At 43.8% G+C, this 10,208-nt stretch overlaps 1 protein-coding gene across 2 annotated transcripts in view; it reads right to left on the reverse strand.

Annotated features, from left to right (window-relative positions):
* CDKL5 (cyclin dependent kinase like 5) overlaps nucleotides 1-9,255 on the reverse strand; it is a 148,696-nt gene extending 139,441 nt beyond the window's left edge. For both annotated transcript variants that reach the window (XM_081126620.1, XM_081126619.1), the window contains exon 1: nucleotides 9,144-9,255. The gene's annotated coding sequence lies outside the window, so the exon portion shown is untranslated. The remainder of the gene's footprint in view (nucleotides 1-9,143) is intronic.
* Between the last annotated feature and the right edge of the window lie 953 nt (nucleotides 9,256-10,208).

Here is a 10,208-nt window from a genome sequence, read left to right on the forward strand (position 1 = left end):
AACCTTCAATAGCTTCCCAGGAGACTTAGGACAAGTTCAAAAACCCAGCAGCTGGCCTTTACTGAGCCTTTTCAAGACCTGGCCCCTGACTACTTCTGCTTCACCACCTGCTTCTCCACTTTCCAGCCATTTTGGATTTCTTCAGTTCTTTAAAAGGCTGTTTTTCAAAAGCCTCTCCCTCTCTCTTACCTTGCCTAAGGGCATTTGTACCTTCTGCCAGGACAACTTATTTCCTTAACTAGACCACGCTCTTCTCATTCTTTAAGTCTCACTTAAATGTCACGTCCTCAGTATGGTCTTCCTACCTGCTCCCCCCAGGACAGATACCCCATCACTACCCTGTTATGTAGTCCCACAGTGCCTTGCACTTCTCCACCTCCACCTCGACTGTAAATTAGCCCTGGCCAGCTGGTTAGAGCATCATCCCATGCACCAAGGGGTCATGGGTTCAATTCCTGGTCAGGACACATACCCAGGTTTGGGGGTTCAATCACCAGTCGGGGCACGTACGGGAGGCAACCTATCAATGTTTCTCCCTCCCCCTCTCCTTTCCTCTCTCTCGGGAATCAATGAAAAACATATCCTCAGATGAGGATTTTTAAAAAGGGGGGAAAAAACCTGTAAATTAGTTGAGGGCAGGACCTACTTCCCTTTTATGTATCATTCCATCCAGCCTCTATCACAGTCTGGTACATAGTAGACACTTAATATTTGCTAAATGAAGGACAGATCCTCAGGATCTAGGACAAGTTATTTTAGAAAGAAATAATTGATAAAGTATGAAACACCGATTTGAACAAAACTAGCTTTTGTCTCTCTCAACTATTTTCAATGATTAACAATTAAAACTTTTTCTTTTCCTTTGCAATGCTAATCTTACATTTTAGTGGTAATAATATTAATCATAATTACTAGCAATTAAAGTTAATACGTCCCACAAGACGCTGACAAACCAGGGTGGCTTGTGTGGATACATTCTAGGATATGTCACACTTGAATCGGCTTTTGTAATTTCTGAAGGATTCTATTCATCAGGAAGCTAGTTTCTACTCTTGGCCAATATCGGGTAACTGAGCAAATCCAAGTCAGTAAATTTTTCTTCAACTATTACTTATCACCATTTTTTATCTGCCCTATCTTCCTTGAATGAGTGTGTGTGTGCTTAATATTATTATATTATAATCTTATGCTGCCAAGGACCTAAACTTTAGGCATAATACAGAGATCTAAAATTGCAACTTACCTAAAATAACTTAAGACAGTATTTAAAAAAATACTCCGAAACCATAATGTATTCATCCATATGTTTTGTTAACTTCCAGAAACCAAGTTGTTACTTTCAAAAATAACTATTTCCCTTTAAGTCAAAAAATTACACTGTCAGAAAGCACTTCATATGTTACTATTTGATATTAGGACCTTCTCTTACAAAGGATACAAAGTAACAACAGAATCACACAGCCATAGCTCTTAAACAGTTAAAAAAAAAAAAAAGTAACCTTTTTCAAACCAGTTATGATTGAATTTACAGTAAACTATTAGTGGTACTATGTCCAATCTGTTTGTTATTAAAAATCTAGACACAAACTACCACTACTATCAAGGAGTTATTGATTTACCTGCCTGGCACTAGTAAGAACCTCTTTCCATCCAGAAATGTTCATCTAAAAGCAATGAAGTTAGACAGTTTCCAAAACACTTTACTTCCAACCAAATGATTGTATTCCTTTGTTATGCATACCCCAAAATTAACGTCCCTAAGCTATCTTATCAGCAGTGTTCATTTACACACACAGTATGCTTTGCAAAGGAGAGCACCTGTGAATTGGTGGGCATCAGCCCATCCTGTAAGCCTGTTAGCTTTACTTCCCCACCCCACCCACCACTGAGGGTAACTGAAAAGAAAATGATGCAGGCAGGAAAAAGCAGCTACAATACCTCGCAGGTTAAGCCATTTCCAGTCTGAAGCAATGCAGAAAGCAGACAATGTGTTTAAATACCTGAATTTAATTAAGCCCGCTCCATGGCATGAATCTCTCAAAGGGGATTAGAGTTCAAACAATACAATGCACAATATTATTACTGGCTTAAAAAAATTATTTTGTCCATGCTCTTAAAGGAATTTTTTCTTGTCCCATAGTTATTTTACTTTTACCTTGATTTTGCCCCGGTATTTCCAAGATATCATTAAGAACATTATATTTTATTTGCTGGTTTAAAAAGACTAAAACAATGCCAGGCCGGGCATGGCTCAGCGGTTGAGCATCGACCTGGGATCCAGGCGATCAGGGTTCGATTCCCGGTCAGGGCACATGCCCGGGTTGTGGGCTCGATCAGTGACTTTCTCATCATTGATGTTTCTATCTCTCTCCCTCTCCTTTCCTCTCTCTGAAATCAATAAAGATATATTTAAAAAGACCAAGACAAAATCCAATCAAACCACAAAGACAAGGTAATTTATACCACTGCAGCACTGTCTGAAAGGTTAGGGTCAGTGGTGCATGGGCAGGTTAAATAGGCATCTTAGATGGTGAGTAAAGAAAAATCGTATTTAAGGAAAAGGGAATGGGGGGATGGTGATATCCAAAGGGAAGGGCTACACAGCACTGAGTCAAAGAGTATTGAGTCCATGATGACAGCAAAAACATACTTGGGACAGTGAAACAAGGAAGAGCATAGAAGAAGCAACAGGAGAGCCTAGGCTGGGCTGCTCCATGCTCATTGAGAAATCAGAGAGAAGGGGGCCTTAGAGACAGATTCAGGGGGTAAGCCCAGGACAGGCGAGCTGCTGCTGCCCATTGCTCTACTGGTTGCAAGTCTCCTGGGGTCCTCTGGGGGAGGAGAAGGGGGATGGAGATGGTGCTGGTGTGCTCCCCTGTTGAGGAGCATGCACTGGGTCCTTTGTTCTGAGCCTATTTAGCTCTCTCTTGCAGGTGGAAATCTTAGGGGAGGCCTCAGGGAAGTGTCTCAATATTCATCAGCTTTCCAGGTGCGCTCTTTCAGGGCCATGGTCTCCACTGATTGGTCGGTGCCAGGGCAGGGGGTCATTAGTCAATGCAGCTGGTCCTGAGGCTGGTCCTGGAGCCACTAGTCTGCTTTTGCTATTTTTCTGGGCCTGGAGCTGAAATACAACTGAGGCTTAGATGTTATCTTTAGGGAGGAACACTCAAGGAATCTAAACGGCATGACTAGCGATATGCTGGAGGAGGATAGTTTACCCTGGGGACAAGGTTCTTGTTTTCCCAGTTTTGCCCCTTGCTAGGCATCCAGGGCTTCCTGCCCTGGTGAGTTTCTGTACCCGGGTTTCTGTACCTGGCCCATCTAACACTGTCCTTTATATTCTACTATGTATTATGTTTAGATGAAAACTTTTGAAAACACAAAAAATACTAAGAAATTGTAATATGTATAAGGTATTTTTAAAAGATATCTCTTAAGATCTCCATGATTTCATCTATCAGTGTCTGATGTTAAAGCGATCTAGGTGGAAGCAAGTAAATAAGGTTAAAAAAAATGCATACTGGCAGGGGATCGTTTTAGGGTAATGGAAATGTTCTAAAATTGGATTATAGTGATGGTTATACAACTGTATAAATTTACCCTAAAAAAATCATTGAATGCTATACTTAAAACAGGTGAATTTTATGGTATGTCAAGTACACCTCAATAAAGCTCTGAAAAATGCATATTGAAAACCCACATTTGGTAAAGAAATCCAAGAGAACTATGTATAGGTCCCACCTTGGTAGAATAACTGTCCTGCTTTGACCAAGATGATTTCCTGCCCTGAGGTCCTATGATATTCATCACTCCTTTTTAACTCTAGTAAGAGACAAAAGTGATCCTCATCAATTACAGAATAGGATATTAAGCCCTCTTCCTCTCTAACAGGGATCTCTGAGTGTTTCTTTGGGCTAAGCAACCGTTTAGCTCTCTTAGTGATAGGTCTTGTTTAAACACATACATACACACACACACACAAATCACAAGAGGCTTGAAGTAGAAAAATTTTTGTCAGAGTCCAACTTCTATGCATTAAGAATCAACAATAATGTATCTCTGCAGAATTCACCTCCAGATTTTACTTCACTTAGGTCATTACGTTTGCAGAAGAGAGGCCATCTGCAAGGTGTAATGGCTGCCATTTTATTTCAAGAGTGCATCAAACCACAAAATTGAATTCAAGAAATATCTTCATAGCCTTTATTAGTGTAGCAAATTTAATCAAAGTCAGTCAAAAGTTATAATGGAACATGCAGAAACATGAAATACCAAGTGGTTAATTAGAAACAGCTACTCATTTGGGGTGTAAATAATTGGGTACAACCTTCATTTATGAAGAAACAGAACTAACAGAACTAATGACCCTGTTAGAAAAGCCTGCACTTCCAGTTGTCCAATCCGGCAGTACTGATGGATCTGAGTCCAGCCTCCCATGTGACTAAAGGTTAGGCGGCCTCGCCAATGTAGCCTGTGAACTCCAGGAGGCATATTGATATCTCCAGCACCACCCCAGGAGTGGAATCAGATTCTAAGGAGAAGCAGAAAGCATGGTTCTGAAGAGCACAGGTTCAAGTCAGACCGGTTTGGATGGGAGTTTTGCCTCTGATGAGGACTACCTGGGTAATCTGGGCAAATAAATTATTTTCTCTCTCTCAGCCCATTTGGTCACGTATATATAGGATATAAAAAATAAGAGATGGGCCAGGCCGGGCATGGCTCAGTGGTTGAGCATCGACCTAGGATCTAGGAGGTCGCAGTTCAATTCCCGGTCAGGGAACATGCCAGGGTTGTGTGCTCAGTCCCCAGTGGGGGGTGTGCAGGAGGCAGCCGATCAATGACTCTCTCATCATTGATGTTTCTATCTCTCTCTCCCTCTCCTCTCCTCTCTCTGAAATCAATAGATATATTTTTTAAAAAACAAAAAGATGTGCAAACATACATACACACATACATTCACTCAAATAATTATTTGCCATAGTACCTGTTATTCAGTAAGGCTCAATAAATAGAATATTATAACTTAATTATTATAGAAGACTGCCCAAAAGAGAGACCATACCCAAAACTTGACCCCAATTAGAACTATCTCAAACACAAATACATAAAGGGCTTAATTCAAAATGTTGACAATTTCAGAGACCTGAATGGGCTAGGTCCTTTTAACCTAATAAATAATTTCCTGTTAGTACCCAAATCTGAATTGTCTAAATGTTATAAGGCTCTTTAGGTAGAAGGTCCTCACTCTCGACTTCCATACCTGCCAACAGATCTCAGTATTAAGAAGTATACAAACTCAAATGAGAAATGAGGGCAGACCTTTGTGCAATCCAGTCATTCATGTACTGCTGTATATAAAGGAAACAGTTTAGAAACTATCAAGAATTTGAAACCAGCCCTGGCTGAGTTTGCTCAGTGGTTAGAGCACTGGCCCTTAGACTGAAGGATCTCAGGTTTGATTCCCAGTCAAGGGCACGTACCTCGGTTGCAGGTTCAACTCCCAGCCCCAGTTGGGGCACATGCTGGAGGCAACCAGTCAGTGTGTGTCTCTCACATCTATGTCTCTGTCTGTCTCTGCCCCCTTCCTTCTCCTTCCTTTTCACTCTCTCTAAAGATCAATGGAAAAAATATCCTCAGGTGAGGATTTAAAAAAAAAAAAGACTTTGAAACCAAATATTAAAGGATGCATTGCCAACAAAAATTTCTAACCTTGAGGTTAAGAGTGAAAGTAAACTGGAAAAGCTTCCCAAACAGAAAGTTAAAATGCAGTCTTTTAATTTCATTATTTTCATAAGGTGAAATATGGGAGCCAACTGACACTATCAGATGATAAACGACCTTTGAGATTCTTTCTCCTCCTCTAGCAAGAAATTTGATGCTGCCAAAAAATAAAACTTCAGAATCTAAAATGATCAAATCCTAAGTAAACAGCCTTTTCTACTTAGAAAGCAACTTAACTTCAAATGTTGCTGATATTAACTTCAAATGTTTTTTTGTTTTTTGTTTTTTTTAATGTCTTTATTGATTTCAGAGAGTAAGGGAGAGGGAGAGAGAGAAATAGAAACATCGATGATGGGAGAGTCATTGATTGGCTGCCTCCTGCACACCCCCCACTGGGGGTCAAGCCCACAACCAGAGCATGTGCCCTGACCAGGAATCGAAAGGCAATACTCAACCACTGGGCCACAATGGCCAGGCCAAATGTTGCTGTTCTTGTATCAAAGTTAAGGGTTACCTAAAGGATTTCGTTTGCATTTTGGATCTATGCATGTGAATTCATTTGTTCTTAAGTGCCTTGTTATTATTTGACATCAATTTATTACATGAAAAAGTCATATCTCTGCACTAACTGCCAAAAATAAAGTACTATATTAGCATACCTTCTAATATCTAGAAAAAATAAAGCAGATAATCACCGAAGTTATTAAAATGGAAGGGGAAGAAGGTAAACTTTCAAAAGACACAATGAAGGCTTATTTTCTCTGCTCACTTCCTTAAAATTTCCTACATATTCTCAGATATAGCTGAATTTTCTATCACAAAGTAAACTGAAACATAAATCACAATGAAAGGTTAAATTCCTGCAACAGAAGCCACTGTCATTTCCAACAATGCAACTATTGTTGAAAGAGTCTCTCACAGATTCTTGGACACAGTGGTGAAGCAAGGCTGGGGGGGTGGTAAAAAGCATACTTGAATTTCTCCACCTCTGTATTTCAGTTTGTAATGTAACAACACTGCACCTTCAAAGTAGAAATACCACGCAAAATTTGGTTCTCATTAAATGAGACTGCCTTAGCCCCATGCAGCATATTTGGAACAGAATACATCTGATTCGAAATCAGTCAACCTTCTATTACTCATCTATGTGAGATGGCCCTGCAATTTCCCTCAATGGGAGCCTTTTCTTTTAAAACCCCAGGGCACACTGTAGATGCCACACTCTGGTTTAAATAACTCCAAGAAAATTACAATGAAAATAATGGCAGATTTAGCCCAGGGAACTTGCATAAGTAAAAATCAAAAAACTGAGATAAAGGGGTCAAAAAATCCCTACCCCAAGTCCCTAAATCATGAATAAATTATAAAACTGAGCAGGAAAAAAAAGAAATCCTCTCCAAGAATATTTCTAATTATTTTTTAAAAGATATCAAGTTTTATTTTTAAAACAATTAGGCTTAGGAAACATACTAAATAAGCAAAATTAAAATATTAAATTGTTACATATATATATAATTAATCATATCAAATTAATCGTTGCATTATGTTAAAAAGGCAAGACAATTCAAAGGGATTTGATGCTCTTCCCAACTGAAGACCCTCCAACTCCTCTGAAATGGTTGATTATTTAACAGTCTTGGAATAATTAACTTTATTCAGCATGCATCTTTTGGAGTTCTATTATTTAATACAACCAAACTGAATTTTTTTTTACCCTAATTAGGTTTCCTTGTACTTGTGAAATGCTCAGCATACACTGTACTGACAGCTTTAGTCCTAGAGCATCTATCTTCTGGATCCCTCCCCCTTCACCCCCCAGCCTTCTAACCCCCCCGCCCCCCGAAAAAATAGATTTCCTTCCCAAATGTTCTCTCCTCTGCATTTGTCAACAGAAACACCCACTGGTGGTGTCAAACTGGTAATACTGCTGCAGGCTTCCTTACTCCTGTTCCAGTGTCAACGCCAAAAATGCTCAAACCTAAAATAGTACTTTTAATAAAGAAAAGGATTGCTAAGGTACTCAACTATCCTGTTCTCAAAAACACACACACCTTTTAAAAAAATGTATTAATAAACCCTAGTTGGGTTGTTATAAATATAAGATTATACTACCCGCCCTTCAACACTAGACATAGAGACAAGTAAACAGAGCTTCTTCACATTTTATGAATAAAATATTTTAAAACTCTTACAGGAATTAAAAACAAATTTACATCTAAATGTCATGCACATATAATTCCGAATAGCCTCGGTAAATATGTCTCTTTTTGAAACCCTACAGCAAGAAAGGAACAGCTGGAAATGTTCCAGCAGATGTTACCTAAAACGAGAACCCAATTCTATACATATTTATGTCTCCGGTTTCAGTCCAATGCTCTCAGACAAATTAATCTGTGTAATCTTTCACATTAACTACATAACCATTACGTCCCAACAAACCTAATTCAGATGCACAGAAAGAAATTATTCTGTGTCTGCGAGACTTTCTAAATTCAGCTTACATTTCAGCCAATTAAAATAGATTGTGTTAAACAGAACACGGATCTGCAACTACTTAAATATCACAGCATCCCTCTAATCTAAGATACTAAGGTCAGGTTTTTCTTATTCCGGCATCTGTGCTTTAACACTCAAGTGAAGCGAAAAACAAAACCCTCAAGGAAGATCTGCCTTTACACCGAAATATGTTCAGGTTATTTTTTTCCCCAACGTGGGCACAAGACAAGTCGAAGCGAGCAGGACTTGTTCGTTCTGCGAGATGATTCCAAGCCCTAAGATTTCGTTTCTAAGAGGGTACAAAGGGTACGAAGGTCTGGGAAAGAGCCAATTTTGCTTCCCCCCACCCCCACCACTATGCCAGTCGTGAACTTCACAGCAACGCCTGAAACTTGTTCGGGGGAGGCTGGAGGAGACGCGGGGCAGGCGGTGGGTCTCTCGCCCACCCTTCCGGGCAGCCAAGGTCAGCGGGTCCCGGGCTGCCTCCGAACTCGGTCGGGGGCCCGGGGGCGCCGGCTCTTCCGCGGCGCCCGCGGGAAGGGGCTTCCCTCGCCGCAAGCCCGAGGGAGCAGGCGTCGCGGGGGCGGCAGGGACGCCGCAGACCCGCCGCGAGGGGAGCCCCGGGAGGCGGCCTCGACCCGCCGCCCCTCCTCATACCCACCCGTCTCCTCACACCCCCAAATCCAGCCCAGACCCCCGGCGGGGAGTCTCTTTGCGGCGGTGCAATGAGGTGCTGGGATGGGGCCATTCCAGACTGGGGCGCCCTCGCCGCGTCGCCGGGTTCCGGGGGTCCCCGCGCCACCGCCCCTTCTCCTGTCTGCCCGGGGGGACCGGGTGGGTCCCCTCTCTAGGGAGAAGCTGGGTGGGCGCGGGGCCCATGTGTGGACACCGAGGCCAGGCGGGCGGGTAGCGCCGCGACTACTCACCCGGCGAGTCCCGCACCTCCGGCCGGGGACCCCGCAGCTCCCGAGGCCGTCGTCGCCGCTTTACCTTCCCCAGTGGCAGCGACAACTAATCGAAACCTCCGGCCCCGCCCTCTGGCAGGAGCGAACTCGCGGTCTAATTCGCTAAGCGCCCCGCCCAGGCCGCGCGTTCGGGCAAATGGGGGAGCTCCTCAGACACCGCCAGGTCCCGCCTCAGCCCTCGCCTACTTCTAGTGGGAGCCAATGCGGAGAGCGCGCTCGTGCCCGCACTCGGGCTCGCGCGCCCCGCCCGCTCCGCTCGTGCTCGGGTCTCGGAGCCAAAGACCGTCGGTCCCTTGTATGAGCTCGCCTGCGCGTGCACGCGCGCGCCGCGCCTCCTCGCGCGCAAGTTGCGTCGCCCCGCCGGGCCCTAGCAACCTGGGCGGGGTGGCTGCGAGGGGCGGGGCCCGAGCCGGAGCTGTCGGTGGGGAGGGAGGGACGCGGTGGGTGGGGGGGGGAGATCGTGACTGGGAAAGGGGCGGCTGCGGGGGTGGGGGGCCGAGGAGGCCCGGGAATCCGCCTGTCACTGCGGAAAAAAAGGGGAATCCTGCCTGCAACGCAGCTATCCTGGCCTCCCTCCGGAGGGACACGTGCTGGCGGGCCTGGGGTCCGGGAAGAGCAGGGAGAGTACATTTGGAGAGGGAACCGAGGCACTGCTTGGAAATAAAGGATGAAAGACGGTTTATCCCAGTCGTTGGTAAAAAAAAAAATATCGAAGTCCATTGCTGCTGTTGTCCAACTGTTGCAGCGACGCGTAAACACACATGCACAGATACACACATTCACACATACACTCGTCCATCAGCCTGCGGTCCCTTGGGTGAATTTGGAGCAAAGAACGAGTAGCCTGAGGATTCCTTACACAGCAGCTGGATGCATGCAAAGGGCTGTTGCAGCAGCAGCAGCAGCAGCAGCAGCAACTCGGCTCCGCTTCGGTCCAATGCTCCGCCACACAGATTCCCCAGCTGGCATGAAAGCAATGAAGTCATCGCCCAACCAGTAGAAATGTAAAGATCTTAATACCTACCA

Source organism: Miniopterus schreibersii (assembly GCF_964146895.1).
Source record: "Miniopterus schreibersii genome assembly, chromosome: X".
Classification (NCBI taxonomy): Eukaryota; Metazoa; Chordata; class Mammalia; order Chiroptera; family Miniopteridae; genus Miniopterus; species Miniopterus schreibersii.